The 23,200-nt window shown below is 37.6% G+C and overlaps 1 protein-coding gene across 1 annotated transcript in view; it reads left to right on the plus strand.

The window, feature by feature from the left end:
* Nucleotides 1-22,500, plus strand: part of LOC150091260 (uncharacterized) — a 96,133-nt gene extending 73,633 nt beyond the window's left edge. Inside the window, exon 3 of the mRNA XM_090382997.1 lies at nucleotides 22,349-22,500. The gene's annotated coding sequence lies outside the window, so the exon portion shown is untranslated. The remainder of the gene's footprint in view (nucleotides 1-22,348) is intronic.
* The last annotated feature ends 700 nt before the right edge of the window (nucleotides 22,501-23,200 follow it).

A 23,200-nucleotide genomic window follows, 5' to 3' on the forward strand; every position in this document is an offset into this window, starting at 1 on the left:
AGCACTCTCTTCTGCTACATTCTCCAATATAAGTGAGGGCATGGAATTGGCAGGTTATCTCCATATGGGATTAGTCTAATGGTCACGATACCCTTTTTACTCTTTGCATTGTATCCCTTTATATTAATTAAGCAAAAGTAGCAGTCATCACAGTGGTTCGTAGGCTCCCGTTAAATCATTGGAAATTGAAAAAGAGCATAACCTTTACCATCTTTCCACAATCTCTTCGCCAAACGTATGTTATAACAATTTATTAGCCAACTGGCAGTAACGCAACTAGCTCTAGGGCTAAAATAAATCAAAGTTGGTCGTAGTTCGAGTTTATTTGACTACTAAATACTCTTACTGATTATATTCTCGTCGAATTGATTAGTTGTAAACTTCTCTGGCTTATGTGGTCCTCCCAGAGGAGTATGAACAGAACATTTATCTATGAACGGAATGTGGTATTTAAAGAAAACAGTTGATTGTGGGATTGTTACAATTTTGTAGCAGGTCCACATGCAATGGAATGCTAAATAACTTGAATACTTTGAGTTTACTGCGTGAGTTCGGAACTTGTAGTGGAGATTACTTGGTTCATACAGATGAACTAAACATTGCCTCCATTGATCAAAAGATGATTACAGCCAATTAAATTCACAGTTATTATAAGCAAAATTTAAAAAAGTAATTATCTATATTTTGCCTGTCCCTATAGACATTCTAAATACGCAACCGACAATAGGGAGGTACTACTTTTTGTCATATGAGTGGCGTGGTGTATCTCATCACTCTCAGAGAATGCGACGCTAAACATGTAGGTCAAATGTCGATTAATTAAGCGCTTTGAATTTCTCAAGCTTCAAGAAGCTATGGAAAGCAATAATTCAAATATATTAGAATTGGGAGATTTTTTATTTCGTGTAATTAATGAACATGTGCATTAATTCAGTGGAAATTAATTCAGTTTTGTAAATCACGTGAATGATCACACTTAAGTCATTTTAGAATTAGCGATAAGGCCTCCTAATCAAATCTGGTCAATAATAAATATTGACCAGATTTGATTAGGATTCGGCCATCAGGGGTACTCATTTTAAGCGATCTTCTTAACAGAAGATCGCTTAAAATCTTCTGTTAAGCCAAGAGTCGAATACAAGATTCCAACACAAGGACCCCAATATTAATCCACTGTGGATATCCTCGTGAAACATTTCTGGAGACCTGTATAGAGCCACTCTTGATGTTCTGCCATAGCCTATACGAACTAATGTCCATTGCATAGTCCATGTGGATATTGGTTTTGCTATTCCTATATCTTCCGTCGCTGCTGTGTCAGAAGACGAGACACACGACACTCACCAAGGGCGTCGACCACACGTGGCTGTTCCATGTGTGATGCTTGGCTGATTTTACGACCGCTGTTGAGCTATTCACGGTGGACTCGTAACAAGGGATGTAGAAGGGGAGCACCTACCATGTTGACTGTTGTCGAGATGTTGTCATCTGTACTGTCTTGTCCCCACAATCAATTCACGTTTATAGTCGGAAGGATCTCGATGCCGATCCATTAAGAATGGATCGGCGTCGTGTGCGAACGACAATCTTATGACAGCTGTTCCCGACTTTGAGCATTCACCAGCATCACAAACCCGTCCATTCCTACACAAAGGGGTGTTGCTAATGCAAAGTCACTGCTGTTTCGGGTTCAAAGTCATAGAATGACTTAAACTCTTCGTATTTAAATAAATATAAATAAAATTAATAAAATAAATAACTGAAATCGCGAATAAATAGATGTACAACGTTGTAATTTTGTAAAATTTAAATTTTCGGAGTCACAAGCGCAATTGCAAAAACCGTTAAGTACGAGGGGATTTGAAAAGTTCGTGCTCTGAGTATGAAAAGTTACTACTACAGAGGTAAAAATATCTACACTTATTGTATAACACTTCAAATAATGACCCATCAGCTTCAATACATTCTTGTTCTAATTACAGGTCCCGAAATCAACAATGAAGAAAGATGGGCAAAACCAGTCACCGGGAAGTGATCCAATATTTGGGGAAAAAAAATAGGCTAAAGTCAAAGGCAATTCATAAGGATGTGGTTACAACATTGGGAGAGGATTCCGCCTTCCTATTTCATGGTTAAGAAATGGGAAGCAGAATTTAAATGAGGGAGGAAGAGCCAGGAAGATGGCTCACGTCTTTCACATCATGGAAAATAAGAATGGTCTGATGGTCATGAGCGACAGTTCGGTACCTTACTAGCGTCTTTAACATCTCATCTGAACGTGTGTGCCACATAATAACAGAGATTCTCGTTATGAAAAAAGTCTCAGTACGATGTGTTCCAATGTTTTTGACAATGGGTCAGAAAGACAGAATAGTGAAATTTGCATCGTTTTCAAGCAGATACACAAATTTCCTTGCAATGTTTGTGACCATAAGTGAGATGTGGGACTGTCAGAGACAAAGGAGCAGCACAAACACTATAAACAGCTCTTCTCCCCCTCCCTCCCCCACTTTAAAGAAAGCCAAGTCAATTCCCTCTGCTTGTAAGATAATGGAATCGGATTTTTTTTTTTTTTTTTTTTTTTTGGGATGCTGACGGAGGGTTGCCAGTGGCCATACAGTCACAGGGGCATATTACGCAAACCTTATGAGGTGTTTGTATGGAAATATCGACGACTAATGCCGAGGAAAACCAGCAAATGGCTCTTCTTCTTCTACCAGTTCAGCGCGCCTACTCACAAAGCTGTCATTACAATGACTGCACTGCACGAGTGCGGCTTTGAAATCTAGCACATCGGCCTTTCACCTATTTCTCAATTTGAAAAAATACCTAACTGGTATCTATTTTCCCACCGACAGTCACGTCCTTGCTGCCGTGGATTCATTCCTGGAGGCCCAAGAGAAAACTTTCTTCGCAGCTGGAATCAACCTCATTGCAGCTTTAGTGGCAAAAGTATGTTGACTCCAAAGCGGACTATGTTGAAAAGTAACATGTTACCATACTCAATTACATACACCATTCATAGTCAGGCCACGAAGCCCTTGCGTTTAGCACATGTAATCCCGTGAATGAAATGAGGGATTTTTATGGGTCTTTTTCACAACGTGGCTGAGTTAGGCGAGGGTATTATGATTTTTTCACCTCAAAACTCGGATTTTTCATCCAGAAAAAAACCGACCACAGAATATATATAATTTACAGACATATTATATACAGCGAAATATGACTTGAGTTGCTGATGCACCTAAAACCCAATAACAACAACAGCAAGCCACGAACTTTTCAAGCAACCCTGGTAGATGTGCAGCGTTGTAAATTCGTGTTACATAAATGTTTTTCTATATGTTTTTTTTATTTAAATGTTCTATGCCATTTTATTGTAATTTTACCACCCATTAAACAATGTATACCCTACCAGCAACTCTGCTGCTTAAAGGAAAAAACATTTAATTAAATAAACTGAATAACTTCCTTTTTTTAGACTATAAGTATTTAAGGGCAAAGGCCTCATGCTACGAGGTAGCATGACTGTGTAGGTTAGTGCAAATGCATCATTTTAACATAGTTATCTACCAAAGTAGTTAAATTAATTAATTAAACTGGCATCGTTTTGGTTATATCTCATATTGTGATTGCCTTCACAAAGAGTTGCCATGATATTGTACTACCTCGAATAAATAACACTTCACCAGTGGAGAAGACTAAAACCTACATATTAGTCATTCTACCTCGTAGCATGAGGCCTTTGCCCTTAAATACTTTATAGTCTATATAACTACGCACCATCAGGCATCTCTCATATTGTGAAGTTATACTTCATAACTGGGTTGTCACTATTGCAACACCAGGATACCTGCCCACCCACCGAAGAGAAGCCAACAAGCTTTGAAATGGTACCGTCTGGGTGGTGGTATCCGCTGAGAATAAATAACAATAGTCTTCTCCAATGGTGAAGTGTTATTTATTCGATGTAGTACAATACCATGGCAACTCGTTGTGAAGGCATTCACAATATGAGATATAACCAAAACGATGCCAATTTAATTAATTAATTTAACTACTGTGGTAGACAGCTATGTTAAAATTATGCATTTGCACTAACCTACATATTAGTCTTCCTTTTTTTTATTAAATAACACAACACCCGTCTCATTTGGTTTCATTATTTCATGTAAAAACAGCTGTTTTTACATGAAATAATTTAGAAAAAATGTACTGTGTGGAGGATCTGATTAATCAATGCTTATTCAACAACTCTGTCCATGATGGTTTAGTTCTGCATGTTCAAAGTTGGGGGACAGCCTGTAGTTAGATAAGTAGCGAATTCGTACGTACACCATTTGGGGAAAAAATGATAATATAATTTTTTTTTATCGTTACAGCGACATCGAAGTCGGTATTAATACATGTCATTGAGATTTTGATTAGCAATTTTACGTGAACTGACTTGTTTTTCATCTTAATTATTCCGTCATCAGGATTCTAGATTTCTTTTCTTTATTTTACATTACTTGTATTCACCATACTTATATATTATGTTCCAATTATGTCATGCAGGTGGCAGGACTAGGATATGTCCAATAATCATAAACATGTTGAATGTAATAATGGGAAACAGAGCTTCTTGATGCCATGAACTTATGCTCAGTTTTACGCCAGTCAGATAGTATAAAAGCGCGAGGCATAATTTGTTGGGAGACACTGGGTCCTCTAACATCCCATGGAGTAACACCTGACTGGTAGCACCTACATAAACATCGTCGCCGAAAAGTTAACCGTTATGTATGAACCTGTAGATGCTGATCAAGTTCACTCGCACCTGATACATCCATCTTAAATTACAATATTCCAACTCGAGAAATTTCCTCCGGTAGGTAAGATAACGTTACAGAACAGACCTCCTTGTAAGGCATTCACTGCTCACAGTTCGGGGAATTTGCTATTCGTGAACTCTTCAGGACCATTATCCCCTGCTCCCCTCCGCAAACTGAAAGATACTACTCAATAATATTTCTTAAATTTTTTCCTTGTTTAATTTTGATGACCGCCTATCCATCAGTGATCAATACGAAGATAAGGGCCACTAATTATATTCTTAATGACCAGTAACTGGTAATTGATGCTGCAATATTACAATTTTATGTTATAAAAAAAATAAAGTTTATAATGAATAAGCAGATAAAAAATAACCCTGTTTATTCATACCAGTTTGCAAGTTTAATGATATATTACTGCGGTGGTAAAACATATTTCCATTTTTTAAGTGGTACTTGAACATTTATTTATTTATTTATTAACACACAACTGTATATACATTCTCAAGTTATCTTAATCAATTTACATACAATATTAATCAATTTATATACAATATTTATATACAGATTTATATACATGCTCTTATATATACTGTAGTCTTTCTGTACATTGATTGTGTGTGTCCTGATATGAAGGGTGGCTCCTAGACACAAGCCCATCTCCACCTTTTACTCCTGAGAAAGCTCAGAACGTCTGCAAAACAGGCCTGAAAAAAAGAGCATTATGTCAGGCCATTTCGCCACCAGGGATTAACTAACACCTGGATCCACCATTCTCTATGTGTGCTGTAATGCACAAATCCTGCACCTACCGGAAGTAGTGCTATACTGGTAGGTGCCAGCAATCCCGCCCCCAAGGCTGCCCAAACTTGGAGGCCAGCGAAAAAAAAAAAAAAAAAAAAAAAAATTAATAAATAAAAATAAAAATAAAATAAAAAATAAAAATAAAAAATAAGAATAAAAATTTTCCAACTAAGAACAATGTACACTTGTTGAAAAAAAAAAAAAGCAACATTATACGATTATTTACATGCAAATAGCAAATACATACACTTACATTAACTTAACACTTAGAAACATTAACATTATCTCCATTTTAGAGTCCATCCACAAATGCAAGCCTGAATTGGGTGTCCAGGAGCAGAAGATCATCTCGCTGTAGACAAGAAACATCCTATAAAGATGACATTACACGAAGTGTTCTGTCGTCAAATGTGCAGCACTTCCCTTAATTGGTATCCTGCAATAGATTTCTTAGCTCCTGTCTTCTTTTAAAAACTTTGGCCGAGAATTCCTGAAGCAAAGCAAAGATGTCCCACCTCTGAACCAAGAGAGGTAAATTATTCTCCGTGAGGTTTGGCAACCTATTTAGTAATTCCTGCCTGTCTGAAGTATACAGTCCGCATTCAAGGATGACATGTCTCCAAGATTCCACCTCACCGCACGAACAGTAGGGGTCAGGTTCTAATCCTCTTTCAAATAGTTTGGCCCTTAAGCCATGTCCAGTGATTAAGTAACTCGTTGTCATGGTGGGAGCAAACCAAGACGACACCCTCCTGTCCATTGCAAAGCTTACGGCTGGAATGAAGCCTCTTGTAATGGTTCCATACTCACTCAAATCCCAACGTTGCTGCCAGCAATTCACAAGCTCGCCCCAAATTCTACGCTTTTCCTCCTTTATGTTGTTATTTGGATTAGAGGTGATATTCAATATTTGTAACGCCCTTCCCTTCTTTAAGTTATATACAATACCTCGGAAAATAATGTGTAAATCCAAGGGGATGGTACCTGCAATAACCTGTAAGGCATTTGTCGACACTGTCCTTGGAGCGCGTATAACTGTAAGCAACATTGTACGTTGCAGGGACAGAAGCTTGGCTTTAGTTGTAACCTTGGTAGCAGCCGCAAACCAAATACCAGCACCATAATCTACAATGGGAAGAAATATCGTCTTGTAGTACAATACCAGAGTTTTTTTGGATAAACCCCATTCCTTGCGGGAAATTCTAACAACTGCAGCTACGAACTTTTTGATTTTTTCATTGATTTTAGTGACATGTACATGAAACCTGAGACGATCATCTAAAGTTAAACCCAGATATTTGGTGTTCTGTACATATGGAATTTGAGTACCATATAGGGTTACCTTTGGCGGCCTTCCATAATCGAAGTGGTGTTTAAACACCATGAAATTGGTCTTGGTGACAGAAATCTTTAGTTTATTCAAACCCGCCCATGCCACTAAATTATTCAAAACTGACTGAATTTTTTGTTCGAGAATTTGTCTTGATCCTCCCTGCACCGCCACCACCAAGTCATCTGCATATGCAACTTTGATGAACTCATCGCTATCCTTCGTGAGCCACTGGTCTAGCACTGCATTCCAAAAGAGAGGTCCCAAGACTGAACCTTGAGGGCATCCTCTTGAAACGGTAGTCGTGTATGATAAATGCTTTGCACATACTCTAATTTGTCGATCCTTAAAGTAAGATCTGAGGACTCTGAACAGGTAGTCATCACACTTTGCCAGTTGCAGTGACCTGAGAGCACTCTCCCACCAAAGGGAATCGAAAGCGCCCTCAAAGTCAATAAAAACAGCAAGAACATATTTGCTGTTTGCCTCCTGAATGTAAGTCAGCAGGGTTGAGATTGCGTCCTCAGTGGAACGTCCTTTTTTGAATCCAAACTGGCAATCAGAGGAGAGATTATGTTCTGTAAATAATTTAAAAATCCTTGGGGCAATCATCCTTTCAAATAATTTGCCAAGATTTGCCAATAAAGAGATTGGCCTGTATGCTCTGGGGTTTGTTTTTGGCTTTCCCGGTTTATGCAAGATTTTTAAGAGCGCAAGCTTCCATTCGAGAGGGAAAAGCCCTTCTAGCAGGCATTTATTAAATAAGTTTAATAAAATCTCAGGGAAGAATTCATAAAATTTTCCAATTACTTGATTCTCAATGAGGTCAATGCCAGGACATTTTTTATGGTTCAATTTAGCTACTGCAGCACCTAGCTCAAGCATATTAAAAATGGCAGTTTCGGTTGTCCCCTTATATTCACGATTAATGCGTCTAATTTCCGCTTGATCAGGGCTGTCCATAAACGGCAAATCTTCCGGAAATAGGCTACTCACTATCCCTTCGACTGTAGATTCCCAGTCCGAAGTTTCTTGATTCTCTCTAATTATCGTGTTGTAAATTTCACCACACAAAAGTTTATTTCTTGAAAGCTTATAGATTATACCCCAAGGGTCAGCATTTCCTGTTTCCTTCACCAGACGTTGCCAACAATTTTGCCTGCTATCAGCAATTGCTTTATGGTACCTCTTCCTCAAGTCTCTGTAATCATTTTTCAAAGCCTGAGTGTCTGCGTCCGATAGATGCCTATTCCTTTGGTATGCTTTTCGTGCTTGTTGAGTTTGTTGTCTCAATTCAGCTAGTGTCGAAGACCACCATGGGACAGAAGTTCTTCCTGTCTGTTTTCTTTTCGTCGAGTAGGCCATCGCTTGATATAAATGATATTGAACCAGAAAAACATATTCTTTTGCTGTTAAGGTGTTAATGATTACTTTGTTATCTCCATTAAAAATTGTATTCAGATATTCACGAAACTTGGTCCAGTTCACCCTGTCCATCCGAAAACGCCTTAAATCCCTTATTGTTATATTCACTTGCCTATCCTCCGGTAAAATCGAGAAGGTGATTGCTCGATGGTCACTATTAATTAGATACGGATTGACGTCCCAATTTTGCACCCTATCCACCAGATTAATGGAGGTTAAAGTAGCATCTATATTAGATTCACCATTTGTCGTCGAGAATGTATATGGTTTATTTGGCAAGTTCTTTACACAGAGATTATGATCCAAGATCAGATCCACCAACTGCTCGCCTCGAGCATCAGAAAAGCCGCTGTTCCAAAGTGTAGACTTAGCGTTGAAATCTGCTGTAATTAGTAGGTTTTTAGCTGAAAATCTGCTACATACCCTGTCAAGTCTGTGTAAGGCTGGCTGAATATCTTCTGAGGGAGGAAAATACTGGGAAACCAGATAAAACGACTGGTCCCTGGAGGAAACCAGGATACAAACTGTGGTAGCAGAACATTCACTTGATATAGTTGTTATTACTAGTTCACTGTTAAAGATAATTATGGCGGCCTTGGGTCGATCGTCACTTGAGGCAATAATCCTTGCCGAAATTGGATATCCTATAACTTTATACGCTGAACCCCCTACCTGAGAAGAGTAATACGGTTCCTGCAAGCATACAATATCAAACCCCAGATCATCAACAGCTTTCCTAATCTCGTCCGCCGCTGCACGAGATCTTTGCCCATTAATCTGAAGAATTTTTATTTCGCCGTATTGCAGGTTAACACTTGTTGAATCAATTACCGTTGTATTATTCATGTCTGGTTCTTCGGTCTGTCAATTCAACAGCTTTAAGATACTCAGGGCATTTATTATCCCTGACCGAGTGATTACAATCCCTACCTCTACGTTTACAATTAACACACTGTGGTGGTTTCTCCTTGTGAATACAGTCAGAAAAAACATGGCCTCCACCCCCGCAGTGGCCACAAGATACAGCTTTATGGGAACAGAACTGCGCACTGTGACCATATCCTAGACATCTGAAGCATTTGCTTACAAGTGTAAACTTACGAAATCTATGTGACGTGAAACCTAGATAAATTTTGTCACTCTGAATCACGTGTCCCATAAGGCGTGGGCTGAAACCAATAACCCAATTGGTCACTCTGGTTCCGGTGCCAGAGTTAAATCTGAATGTAATCTCATTCTTAACTTCCTCCTGGCTAAAACCAAAGTCTTTTAAATTTTTATTAATTAAATCCTCCAAAATATCCTCCTTAGAATATTCCTTCGGGACACCGTAGATCAAAATTGTAGGATCGGACAATCTGGGTTTTTCTATTGATAATCCTGCTTTTTTTAATGCAGAAGCACTTGAGATCTTCTTGGCATCATCAGGATTTGTTGTCTCTAACAACACACCTTTATTTCTCAAAAGACGTACACCCTTGATTTTCATGTCCTTGTGATCTTTTTTAATCACTTCAGTAACTGCCTTCCTGATATCCTGGCTAGACGCCAGGGAAGATTCTGCTGAGGGCCTAAGTATTAGTATGTTTTCGGAATCAGAGATCCCACTTCCGGAATCCATCCTATCTTCACCAGCAATTGGTCTGCCCGAAGAAGCTGCCACCTCCACTGAAGACGTTAGCAGAGGAATCTCTGTTATTTCAGGAGTCTGTCTATTTCGCTTTGTCCCACCACGAACAACTTCCGTAAAAGTCTTATGAGGATGTAGATCACGTTGGATCTGTATCATCTTGTCCAAAAGACCTGCTCTGATTTCCAATTCAGATGCTTTGGTCTTAAGTCGTTCATTGTCAATTAAGATTGCGGTGGTAACTGCCTCTAGATCCGCCCATAGACTATGAATGCGGTTAGAGGCAGACTTAGTTATCTTGCTAGAATCCTTTGATAGAAACTCTCCCAGAGCTTTCCTGATTTTGGCAACCGTCGCATATACAATTGAAGCATTCAAAGACCCACCCAGGTCCAATCCCTCTGTTAGAGAAAGATCTTCAGAAGATTCTGTTGGAATCGAGTTACTATCGACAATGACCATCGGCGGCTCAGAAGCCAACGAAACAGAGGGACTCTCCACCACAATGTTTTTATCTCCTCGAGCTTGAGTAATTCTAGGAGTTTTGGGAGTTTTCTTCCCCCTGCATCCCTTTTTTTTCTTAGATGAATCCGTAGACTCTGATCCAGAAGAATTCTCAATGTCAATATCTTGTGTCAGTATCCTAACTTGGTCATGGTCCAAGTCAGTATCCATGTCAGATAAGTGTAGGCAAAAAAAAAAAAAAAAAAAAAAAAACCACACGACTATTGTCTATCCTCTTGTTCTAAACTTGTCTTCTCAATCCTAATAGGATACTCATTAGTACCCTAAAGACAGAGTTATATCAATAGGTCCATGTTTAATATGTATTTCACTTATCCAGCTGGATGGAAAGTGGAAGGGAAGTTCTGAAATCTTCGAAAAGCAGTGTCTAGATCTCAGTCCCTAATAGCCTGAGGGCGCCAGAAAAATTCTTGAAATTAAGTATTTTTATAAGATCCTCACCTACCAATAACGGGGTCCCAAGGACCAATAGATGAGGAGAAATATCAACTTTAAGATTGAGAAATGATAGCCCAAACAAGCCCACAATGTTATCCAGCAGAAGGCTTAAGTAAACTAATGAACAAACGATATTAAGTCAAAATACTGCGATGGCGCTAGTAAATGTTTTCCGTCTCCATGACTAATTTCAAAAAAAGGAATATTTCAAGTCGCCATTATCATCCATACAAAGTCTATGGGATAATGGTATCTCTATGGGAGATTTCAGTGATATATGTATAAGCACTATGAAATCAATTACTCAGTTTGTAATATAATCTCATGCAAATAATTCCACAACCCCACGGTCCCAACAACCAAAAAATCACCTATGAACTCACCACAACTTTAACTTCTAGGAAAACATATTTACACATAAGGGGGTTGTCAATGAACGCATTAAATATCTCAAAAAGCAGGAGCACATTCAGAACACATGAGCCACACTGGACGATACAGCGCCCTCTCCTCTCAAGTGGTACTTGAACAGAAAAAAAAAGGGTCCAGAACCCATACACTAGGATAATGTTTCTAAGCTGCGTTTCTCTCCCTATTATGAATTTTGTTGTGACGCCATTTTTTATTTGTGTTAATAAGTGACGTAATCTTTTCTTAATGAGTAAATAAATCTATGAGTGACTTTAGATGGAATCATAAAGATTTACGAAAGTCAGCAGTCGTGAGAAATTCTAAAGGAATTAATTATAGGATTGCTGATTACTTACACAAGTAGCAAAATCCATTTCATTATTTCTTAATTTTGGCACTTATAACAGATATCACTATCATCTTTTTTTTCTTCCTTTCTTTCTTTCTTTCTGGAGTTTTTAAAAAGATCCAAGAAAGATCTCAAAAAGACCCAGAATGGAAACGTTTTAAAAATATCCAATTCTTTTTAAAAGATCTGAATCGGTTTAGTAACCCTTTAGCCACAGAAAAGATCGAGAGCAGAAATGGATTCTCTACTGCTGCTCACTTACAAAAGAGAATATTTAAAATTTATGACGTCTCGTACCAAACCATCTCATCAAAAGATGCACGGCTAAATCCCATGGTAGACCACGCTCTTACAGAATCAAGAGAGAGAGAGAGAGATATATATAAAATGCACGAAGGTTGCCATTGAAATAATCTTATTCTAAATTACATATTTCAATAATTTAATATTTCTCGTATATACTAATATTAATAAGCTCTATTTCTGTATATTTGACAACTTCCGTTCCTCACTATTACTGTACTTCATTCGCGTGTATTACATTATTAAAACAGACTGGTTTATCTATATGCTATAATTGCTTAATTTCCCTGTTTCTATGCCCAGAATATACAGTATATGTCTGGTGGTTAATAGAGTTTGCCTGTATGTCACTTTGTACCTACATAAATAAATTTGACCAGTTCGAAAACCAGCTATTTATTATTTTCAGAAAAACTTCGATTCTCAGAAAGATGCTTTGAAGAATTCCGAAAAGTGATTTGCTGTAAAAATAAAATGGCTTTGTGATTTTTGCGTAAATTTGTAGCATTTATCTAATAAACGTTATAAATTTCCACATTAGCAGGTAAAAAACCACAATTTCTCCTCCTGCTCAGTACGCAGATGCACGTGTGTCAACTGCCATGTTGAGATCCAGTGGGCTCTTAACGATTCATGGACCTCCTCAGAGTAATTGGTGCCTGGCGCACCTGCCACCAATTACTGTCATTATTCCCTTTTTCTCCAACTGCGACAAAATACTGGCGATCTGCGATCCATTGTGGCGGCAACAACGCCGTTGAAATCAACGGAAGTTCTTTAAATATTGCAACAGCACCCTAATAACAAATCAGTTATATAATATAACAATTAATGATCGAAAAAATATTAATACTATCATAACAAGTTAGTTAATGTACTCAGTGCGTTTCATTTCAGGCGCGTTTGATTTTTTCTTAAATTAAATGTTCTTTTTTTTTTTCTTTTTATACAATTAACAGAATGAAAATAGTAGTAATAGAGGCATTTGATGCAAGAAAGCAAGCTTATGTAGCAACAGCCAAAAAAAAAAAAAAAAACATTTCACACATTCATTAAGTAACTCCTTGAATTTATCTAAGCTATGAACTTCCACAACGACAGAAGAAAGTTTGAACCACCCGCTGGCTAAAAGCAAACTTCCACACATCTATTCTACAACTGTCTTTCCTCGATTTGACTTTATGCCCCCTTAGGTTCATAATGTGAGCAAGAGGAAGAATCCCATCAGAATTGAAACACACCTCAATCAGATCACCTCGCAGGTGATCTGATTGAGGTGTATAAGGTCTCCAGACGCTGAAATTTGCAGAACTTAAGCCTTTCTTGGTAAGACCACCCTTTCGTTTCCCCTCACCAATCTCGTTGCCCTTCTTTGTACTCATTCTAGCAACTCTACATCTTTCCTAAAATGGGGCCTCCAGACCTGTACGCAGTACTCAAGGTGTGGCCTGACCATTGCCTTATACAAAGGGATAATCACCTCCGTTTCCCTAGCAAAATTACTGTAGTTATTAATGTAACTATAGGAATTACTGCAAAATTAATGTAGTTACCTCCTTATCAATTAATTATAAGATAAATTTTGGGAATATTTAATAAAATTGTATAGTTCTACGTTCTCTAAACTTAGCCGTTCAGTTTAATTGCAACTACATACAGTAATATGCATCTGTGCACGAGAGACACCACATTCACGATATTTAAAAAAGAATACGCGTGAAGCGTGCACGGACTGTCTAAAGTTAACAATATTCCATTAAAACTACATTTAATCCTGTTATTTTTCTGAGATTAGAGCAATGTGCTTCTTAACCCATTAAATAAAAAACGCTTCTTTACTTAACAAAATTAAAAACATTCCTCTAACGACGAAAACCATGTTTTCGAGATACAGTAATTGGGGAAAAAATAAACTGAACTCCATCAAATATTCTTAAATTTGTATTAAATGCGACGTCTTGAGTGTTTAGACAGAGAAATATAGAAAATATCCAGAGAAATACAAAAAATTACGCGATACATTATAGGAGAGAAAATACCGCTTTTAACACACTAAAATATAATCGAGTAATTATTGTATTGACACTAACGCCCAAGTTAATATCCCTTGCAAATGTTCCAGTTTACAATATCCATTGCAGATATTCCACCTCCCTTAGCAACATACTCATACGTATTTGCATTCTTTCTAATGCAATTTCTAATGATTCTGATGACCACTGCGACTTTTAAAATAAGGTTCGTGAGGTCTCGTTCCTTTACCATCTCCAATAACCAAAATTCTTAAGCGGGGTCAGATCCTCTTGATGTGCATGTGAACACACGTGTGGTGTCTTATGTAGAACGGCACCGGAACACCGGACTTTGACGTTAATACACCGAGTTGATTCAGTGCTTCTTCCTGATAGCAAAATGGCCAGAAATAAGTGTAATGTTGTGTTGTTTAGTTGTTTCTGGCCACTTTGCTACCAGGAAGCAGCGATCACCAACGCTCATCAGTTTCCGTCCAAAGGGAGGAAAAGAGAGAAGGGAAATAGGGCAAATAGAGGCTCCTGCTGTCCCACCCTAAAGAGAATAAAAAGAGAGGAGGGGATTATAATAATAGTCCTGCAGGAGGAACATAATCCTCTGAAGTCCTGTACCACAAGGAAAGAAGGGATTGAAGCTCAGGCAGAGCATGTTAGGAATGCAAGATAGTTCAAGATTCATGAGGAGCTGTTGTGGTGTCAAGGGCCCTGCGAAGGAGCTTTCTTCAAATGAAAGCTTTGCTTGCAATCTCTTTGAGAAGGTGAAAGTGGTCATTAGTTTCAAAAAGTTTATCCTCAAGTCCTGGGGAGAAATCTTCGAAATCCTCCAATGTAAGAGGAGGGAGTTTGAGATTATCACAAATGTGACACGAATAGAGGACGTGAGCCTAGTCCTCATGATCTCCACACTAAAAAAAGGTCGGAATCTGAGCTCCCAAGACTGTGAAGTTTGACTTCGACTGAACCTTGCGCTCAGGAACAAATAGTTAGAGAGGTAACTATTTGTTCTGAAATCAGACTGGTGATGTGAAATAAACAACAGGCGCTTGTCTGATCCCGTCATTCTAGTCCCTTTAAGGGCCACAGTCCTTAAATGGCAAGCCACAACCAATCTTTTTGGTAACAGCTTTATTAAGTAATATCTGGCTGCAACACGTGTCTAACAAATCTAATTTAGAATTTTTGAGTAGATATCAATGTGTCCAATATTTGTAAGTTAGGCCTAATGGTTATTTCAGAATAGCCTGTATAATGATAAGGAACGCGTTAAAAATATAAAGCACGCTTGATATAAGTAATATCAACGATTCAATAATTTTAGCTCATCTGCGAAGACTGCTATGGGTTTAAAGCGTGATATTTCCAGTATTATAGAATTATTATCACATAAAATGTATCTAAAATGTAATCCCATTTATAATAATTGATAAAGCAAAGAATGGGCATACTTCGAAATAGTTTGATTAGCATTCCCGACTTTCCAATCCAGACACGTGGATCAGGACTGGACATCGAGAATCGAGCATCCTATTTTGTTTTCGATTATCCTATGAATGTTAAAAGCTTCAGCAGGAGTACTGAACAGCCCTCTTCAATTCAAGAGACTAATTCACAACAGATTGTGAATTAGTCTCTATTCAAGGTACCCGGATCTTGTCGTCTTCACTAATGGTTCAACAGGCTACTGTGTCGCCTCAATCAGCACACATTAGCCTACCAAAATTGTACGGCAATTCGTTTAACATATTTTCCAGTCGTATGAAAGACAGCTTCAATGGTTAACCTAACAGAGAAGACCGGAGCTCGCTATCACGACTTGTTCATCACCCCAAAATCACAGCTTTCAAACGCAGGCAGGACAGAGGTTTCTCTCGACACGAAAATCACGTATGGGTAACACTTCAAAGAACTGACGAGACAGCTCTCATCACTTCGTAAAAACAGAGACCCACTGTCAAGCCAGTCACGGTCTTGCAATACATCAGGCCATAGAACGCTTGACATTGAGTGGGCAGATAAATGGCTCGTGCTTTTCCACCTAATCCATAAAAACCATCATAATATGGGGATCGTTAAAAGGCGTACTGACATCATACATAAGTACAGGGTCTGTAGCCTACAAAGTTCCCTTATGAACTAGGTTAATGTTAATATGTTAAAAGAGAGGTCATGTTTGTCACGAGCTGATCCTTTGAGGGCAATGCGTCTTTGCTTTTTTTGTGGTCATTTCAAGCTTCCATTTTTATTATTTCCTGGATTGACGATGACCGCTTACATCCTGATTTCCAAGCACGCTTTTTCGGCAGAGAACAGTCTGCAACCTTTTACTCTTTTGGCCATAGCAATGTCTATATATTTTATTTTCGTCCCTAGGTATTTTAACTGAACTGCTTTTGTTTCTCTTAGCCTAAATGATTCCTGTTTTCTTAATAATATAACATTTTATTCCCTTAAGAGATTTGAATCTTACAAATAGAAACATTTAATAGAGAGTGCATAAGTTCATGTGCTTTGGGTGACAGGGGTTCAAGCCGGTGACTGCTAAATACGATGCTGTTTCTCGTAATCTCTGTATCTTGTGAACTCCTCTGACACCGTGGTTGTCCTGGAGTATTAACAGAAAATTGATTAAGATGATAGCATCATAACTCCTAGGATTTTCTGCACATCTCGAACCGTATATCTTCAATTTGATGAAATTCGTTTGGATGTCAAAGTTTCTCTTCTTCATTGGTGAACATCCGAAGAAGCTGCCACAGCTTGCATAATCGGACATCAGTCCCATTGAGAGTTTGTTGAATCATCTGAAACGGGATTCAGTAAACAGCAAATCTGATGTATCTAAAGGGAAATGAAATATGTATCCAGAAGGAATTAAACGGAAATGGAGGTACAGTGACACCTGTGGACGTCTAGTCAAAATCTTAGCCATTCAAGACTGCCACTTGCATCATCATAAGGGTAATCCTACATTCTATTAAGCAAGTTGTCTAATATTTTGATAAGGCAGTGTACATAAAGGTCAAAATGCATGTATTTCTCCTCCTCCTGATTGCAGCAGTACCAAAAAACATATCCTTTGTTGAGTTGTAGAAACTGCATTGACCAACAACAATAGAAGGTGGTATTTAAACTGTACGTAGCCCATTATGAGAGTGTAATAATTTTATCGTGCTCTTTTTGCATTTAGGGTTATCTTGGGTGGATAACTGCTACTGTTTGTGATTTGGGTCCTTCCACAGACGTACTTCTAGTTGATTGGTTCATAAACCTTACTTTATAGAACAGAGGGCATAAATGTAGTAACTATTTCATCGTTTTGCAACATTACTATATTGTTTATGCTTGAATAAGACGATAATTTTTTTAATGTTAGGTGTTTTGCGCGTTGCAAGTTATGGTTCGCCTATTTTCTTTATCTGCCCTTTAGCGATCTAATTTGTTTCTTTCTCTCCACTTTGTACAAAAATTCAAGGCAAAAAATCTCCGAATTCTAGACGTACAGTAATTGAATTATTTACCCTTTTCAGAAACCTGTCCACTACTTTTTTTTTTTGCTCTCTCCTTCTTTAGCCTGTATTCTTCAAAAGCGAGAAGAGCAATGCGTATGGCTGTGAATATCAATTAGACTTCATTTTGTATTTCAACTTTCGCAAAGTTCAACAAACCCCAGTCTGAAGAAAACATTCCATTTAGCTCAATATTTGTTTTTTTTTTATTTTTTCTTAAAACATTCCTCCATAAATCGTGAGTAAATCCGCGGGGTTCATCTCGCAAGATATCGAAGAAAGCTCCAGCTGATAATATAGTATTTTACGATGAGGTATCTTGTAAGGTTTTCATCTTAATAAAAAATAAGGAAAAAGCGATCGCAGAGCGACAGGGACAACAACACCCGTCAAAGCAGGTGCGCAGAATCCTAGAATATTCATGCATCTCACTGATTTATTTACAGTACCTTAAGGAAAGAAACGCAACAGAGAATGACAGACCTCAAGCACGAGATTTCCTTCCACCCACTTATAAGTCGTGGCAGTGAATGCGAATTGTCTGCTACAGCCACAACTACTTAAGGTATTTACTTCTATAAACTCCTCAACGTCCCGTTTGGACAGCGGCGTTCCGTCAACTGCAGAGGGCGCTTTATAATAATCCTGGAATCTGCTTACCAATTCTATATACGTATCTACTTTATTTCATTGCAACCCTCTCGATTTTTCTTTCTTTCCTTCACCATCCATCACCATGGGACCGTTCCATCCGACGTGAATCTGAATGTGGGTTTAATTTCCATGACAATGCGATCCTATTGTTTCATCCAGTTTGTTTTTCGCAATAGGTGGATGTATACCTAATTGTCATCCACCATTGAGGCTTTCTTATTTGCTTAAAACTGTGACCTTTGATACGGTCAGCCCCGGTGGGGGATTTCATTAAGATTACCATAAGGTGTTGTTTATGTCTTCAAGCCACGTGATCTGAATTAACCGTAGGAGCTGGGGAAGGGGGTTAGGAAGGATAATAGCCATGAATGGCGCGAGCTTCATTACCAATATGGCCATGTAATTACCAAACCCACGATACATAAAACCGGGTGCAGATGGGAACATAATGACACCCTGCAATATTATTCGCCTTCATCTCTGCAGTCTGTGGAAATTTGTCACGCTTTGTAGGTCCCAGATTTAAATCTTAGGAGCAGGCTTGTGCCTGATGATTTCCGGTCGCTGGACTCATAGTCACTTGGAATATAAAAATGAGAACTAAAAATACTATAATCAAGAAGATACCACTGTGCTTTACAACTTTAAATTTATTTTCTGTTTTTTTTTACGGTTTCACATTAAGTATAAATAACAGGGCAGAAGGGTGGCAATAAAGCAAAGTTAGATGCAATGACGAATTCGCAGAAAGTCTAGACAAATGATCCATTAGCTCAAAGTTCCATCCCATAGACCCATCCGGTTCCATCAAACCAAAACAGTAGCTATTATCAATCAGCCACAAAATGTGATATTACTTTGACACGATACGATCTAACAAATGGATATATTAAGTTATAACGATTTTATTGCACTTAATAAATCTCACGCATGACTGTTTTTGAAAATTTTCGAAAAATTATTGACAAAAATGATCAGCGTAAATCTCAGAACGACATATATGGACATAGATAGAGGTGTCGAACAACTGTCGTAGATCCCTTCTGGCTTGGCACGTGTAATGACTACAGAGAGTAGAGCAATAAGAAATCAGTACCATCAAACTGCTGGATTTCCATAATAAATGAGGCCTGACCTTTACGCGTAACATATACTAATTAAGAATTAATCGTAATGTTAGAAAGTCAGTAACCGCTGCTTGTAATACACAATGTAAAGTAGGAACTATCTCTCCACCCCCTGAGGGATAATCGCCATACATAAAGAGTTCATCTGTTTATGTACACAAAATTCCAAGTATCTTTTTTATTCAAATGGAACAAAGTTAGCTGAATTAATGGTTACGATTATGCAACTTGGAAAATTTAATAACAGGTTGTATTTAATGGAAAATAAAAACAAAAAGGTCTTCTGTAGCAGCGCCAACGGGGGTTAAAAGACCCGTGAGCAAAAATGGGTCATTTGTATGCGTATATAATGAAAAGTAGTAAATTGTTTGGAAAAGAGCGACCTCTTTTACGTATAGGAAAAGGTCTTTATTATCATTAAAAATAAAATCTACTAAACTGTTTATTATCCTGAATTCTATAACGGTTCACTTCTTAGTACATTTAAATAAATTTTCTGTTTATACTCAGGGATGACCACATAAGGTCAGAGGAGTTCGCAAGATGGAGAAAATTGAAGGACATCACCGTATTTAGCAGTCATGCGAGCTTGAACCACGATTAGTTCAAGCCAGTGTACAAATGTACCCTTGCGTTTAAAGACTGTTTATTTTATGGTTATACTCCTGGACGGCAATATAACGTTACAGAAATGTACAGGAAGGTAGAGCGTACAAGAACATTACGCATTTTGTAGTATTACGTGTAGAGGTTGGACATTTTGCGAAATGATGCTACGTAGCTTTCTCTGAATTGAAAAACAAATTACAGTATGGTCATCTGCATACCAAACTAAGCTCTTGTTCGCGAAAAACAGTTTCATCATACTCTCATAAATGTTGTCTGTCTTATTTACGCAGTTCCAGCTCAATACAATGAAGTAGGGAAGAACAGAAGAGAATTAAAGTAGTCAACCCAAAGGAACACATTGAAGTTACTAAAATGGAGCATCGAGCCATCAGAAGATTTTTGACAAAAAGATGGGAATGGACCAAAAGGTTGTATATTGTGATGCTTTCCCTTTTGAATACCAGATAAAATATTAGTCTAAGCAGCTTAAATAAGGTCAAGAATCCATAGAAAATGAACTCCACGCGAGATAACCAACGGAAATGACAACTCCATAAATGTGGCAAAAAACTGAATACGTGATTATGCAGGGATAGAAGTATTAAGGTGTGATATTGCCAGAGGATGTAATATTTCGAGTGATCCGCTGATCATACTCCATGAGCACGTGGCCATGTCAAAAGTCATCCACCCCTCGCGAATAGCACAACTGGTACAATCGCCGTTCTCTCCACACCGGATGGAAAAGGCTTGAGTTCAAATACTGTCGATGACATGCAGGAATTTTTATGGGTCTTTTCCCAACGTGGTTGAGTTAGTCAATCTCAGGTTAGGGTATCGCGGTTTTTTTCCCTCAAGGAAACAGTTTTTGGCCCAGCAAACTGGCAAATTGACCACAGGAATTAACTGACATAATATGTACAGTACAATATGGTCTAAGTCGCTGATGTACCTAAAACCTTACTACAACAATAATAACAAAAGTCAACTCTCACTGGGTGCCAAGGATGCTCATACCTCTTCAGAAACAGCGCAGGTCTCAAATTTGTGAGGAAAATTTATGGATGTATGATTCACAAAGGGATTCTTTCAAGAATGGTAACTGGTAATGAAACGTGGATTCGTCGGTGGGATCCGGAAATAAACCAGAAGACCACGCAATGGATACATCACGGATCACTACTATTCAAAAACATGCAGTACTCAATTCTACGTCGAAGATCGGCCACCATTTTTTGAGATAAAGAAGGAACTCTTTGACATATTACATGCCTCATAAGAAAAAAATCACTGGGGATGCCTGTGATGCTGTTTTCAAAAATTTAAAAAGTGCCATAAAGGAATAGAGATGAGGGAAATTGACACCAGATGTCTTCTTCTTGATAACAATGCTCTACAAAATTCGCATAAAGCAATTGCTGCTCTGAAAGATTGAAATTAAGGAGTTAAACCACCTGCCACCCTAATGTTCTGATCTCGCTTCCATTCGTTCTTTTCTCTAAAGGGACCTGAAGAAATAAATACCTGCGTGGACATCAACTTTCAAGTGATGACAATCCCAAGGACGCCGTAAATGGCTTTTCAGGGAAAAAACAAAGTTCCCTTCGAAATGGAGGTCATATATTGAACTCGAGATGATATATATATATATATATACTGTCGATCTCTTTGGAATGACTATAAGTAGGAGGGTCGATAGCCGAAGCAGTGGTTGTTTTTCTTTTTAAGATTGCTTTAAGTGGTTAGAGTATGAATAATAAAATTAAATTAATTGACAAATGGCTTTTAAAATAAAAGTCCTTAGTGGCAGCGTTGTTCGCACAATACATCGCCATCTTCCACGCATGTGAAGAGGACTGAGTTCGATTCCCGTCAGCGACTGGGGGAATTTTTAAAGTCCTCTTCAATAGACGCTGTAGTTAGCCGATCTCAGGCAGAGAAAGCGGCGTACCCAGTGAGTTATTCCAGATTTTTCAGCCACCATAACATGGAAGTTGACTCTTAAACACAAGCTTCTACAAACAAACACACATATGTGAGTATGCGCAACAAATTCCAGTGCTTTTAAAATAATGATTTAAATTTTGAAAAATTTGTTAAGTAAAAAAATTTCTGTAGCACGTGTCAGAAAACTTATCGAGATTCCTCTGAATCTCATCAGATCTACAAAAGGATACAAACTTCGTTGGTATTAGAAAATATTCGAATTTAAGAGCATTTTATTTCACAGTACATTTTTAAAATGAATAACCAAGTGGTTTTTTTTTTTTTTTTTGAATTTTTAACATCTGTTAAAAAAGAAAGAAAACTGCTTTCTACTAATGAATGTTATTATTATTTTTTAAATATTAATTTCTATTTAATTAACTAAAAATATTTAATTTTCTCTGCAGGTCACTGAAAATAAAATTACAGTAGCCAATTACAAGTATCTGAACGGCACGCCATTTCTTCCCAGCCTCTCCAAAAGGAATGATGATCGTTGCCAAAACTGATGTAGCGTATCAGCAATGAGACGAATTGTATCCAAAAAATATCACGAAAGGAAACGGAAGTTCCAGATTTCTGATTCGCATTTTGTGGAGTTAAACTTTGAAAAGAATGGCGATACTTCGATGAAAGTTATTTGAATTAAAAAAATAATAATAAAACTGTCTTCACGAAAGAAGAAGAATGTGCCGTGCACGTTCACCAATGTATATTTACTGCTGTTTTCTACAGCAATTGTAAAAATAGTTTTTTTTATTTAAAGTACTGTAAATAATAATCATTTAGGATTAGTCTGTTTTAAAATGCTAACTAAAAATAATTCTTGTTTATATTTTGTAATCATCCAGTGCTTGCTTATTTGGGATATAAAAATGGTAAATTTTTCAGTTTTAATTTATTTGTTTTCTTTATCCACACAACAGAAATAAAATAAAATAAAAAAAAAAAGACTGAAACAATAAAGAAATAAAAGATTAAAAATATATATTATATGAATTAAAATTACTTTGAAATTAGAGTAATAAGCATCGTCTCTCATCAAAACAATAGACATTATATTAAAGCTAATTTAAATTTATTCTAATACACTAACGTTTCAAGGCTAATTGCTCGTCTTCATCTTCAGAGTGACAGTTAACTGATCATGAACACAAAAATATGCAACAATTGGTTTTGTTGTTGTTTTTTTCAGCGAGAGCAGATTTAAAAAATCGGTATCGAATTTATAACAATGTAAAGCTCGAATGAAAAACAAA

The sequence above is a fragment of the Mastigoproctus giganteus genome, chromosome 1 (genome assembly GCF_048544385.1).
Source record: "Mastigoproctus giganteus isolate SK-2022 chromosome 1, ASM4854438v1, whole genome shotgun sequence".
NCBI classification, from domain to species: Eukaryota; Metazoa; Arthropoda; class Arachnida; order Uropygi; family Thelyphonidae; genus Mastigoproctus; species Mastigoproctus giganteus.